Here is a 1,089-nt window from a genome sequence, read left to right on the forward strand (position 1 = left end):
TTAACTGCCTCTGAAAATCTGCCGAGGATCAGCTATGGATCGGTTCCAACTGGACAGCACACACCACCACCTATGTAATAGTTGTTGCTGCTTTTATTCTTGTTATATACCATCGAGACACTTGCGAGTCATAGCGACCCTACAACAATAATCCTGAACCCTGCTCTATCCTGTGCCAACGTAATTGTCTCTAACACACCAACCCCCATGATTCCAGCCACTGAATCAATCCATCTCATCCAGGGTCTTCCTCTCCTGTGCTGTCCATCTACCCTCCCAAGTATGATATCCCTCTCCAAGAACTGGTCACTCCTTGCAACATGCCAAAAGTATTTCAGACGAAGCTTCAGAATCCTTGCTTGCAAGGAGCTGCCTGGTTTCATTCTCTTTAGGACAAACCTGTTTGTTCTCCTAGCAGTCCATGGTACATTCAATTCTCTTATCCAGAACCACCGCTCAAACATCCCTAGGGGGCGTGCTGGGCTGCTAAGACACAGAAAGGTCAAGCCTGTCTAGAGTCTTGGGATATTTAATGCCAGCTGAATCCGGTCTCTGGTCTCTGAATCTGGAGGCGGGACATTCCTCTAGGTCCTATAGCCCTGGTGTACAAGTTGCCGTACAGCGGTCACTTGTGGTTGCTGTGAGGCTGAACACTGTGACACTGATGTGTCAAATACATTAATGGCTGGTTACCCAATGCGGACAGAGAGTGAGGTGGAGCTCCCTGATGAAAACAAGCTTGGAAGGAGGAGTGGCATATACGTCCTTAATAGCTTGCCTTCAGAAAACCCTATGAACCTGGAGAAAGGAAGAAAGGCACCTAAGCATGAAGGAAGCTCCTTCATAGAATCTCTATGAGTTGCTTGCGATTTGATGGCACTTAACAACAACAACAGCAGCATTGTTAATCATTGTCCAGCTTTCTGATGCATAACAAGTAATTATGAAGCCAGTGTCAGGCTCACCTTGGTCTCCAGACTGACATCGTTGCTCTTCAGTACTCTGGAGAGGTCTCTGACAGTAATAATGAAATTAAATAAATCAGAGAAAATTTCATTAATAATTTTATATTGTATACACATTGAAAAT

At 45.0% G+C, this 1,089-nt stretch overlaps 1 pseudogene; it reads right to left on the reverse strand.

Moving 5' to 3' along the window:
* Positions 1 to 456: 456 nt before the first annotated feature.
* LOC102873819 overlaps positions 457 to 1,089 on the reverse strand; it is a 57,646-nt pseudogene continuing 57,013 nt past the window's right edge.

This window comes from Elephantulus edwardii, unplaced genomic scaffold (genome assembly GCF_000299155.1).
Source record: "Elephantulus edwardii isolate Elephantulus edwardi_28Jun2011 unplaced genomic scaffold, EleEdw1.0 scaffold00127, whole genome shotgun sequence".
NCBI classification, from domain to species: Eukaryota; Metazoa; Chordata; class Mammalia; order Macroscelidea; family Macroscelididae; genus Elephantulus; species Elephantulus edwardii.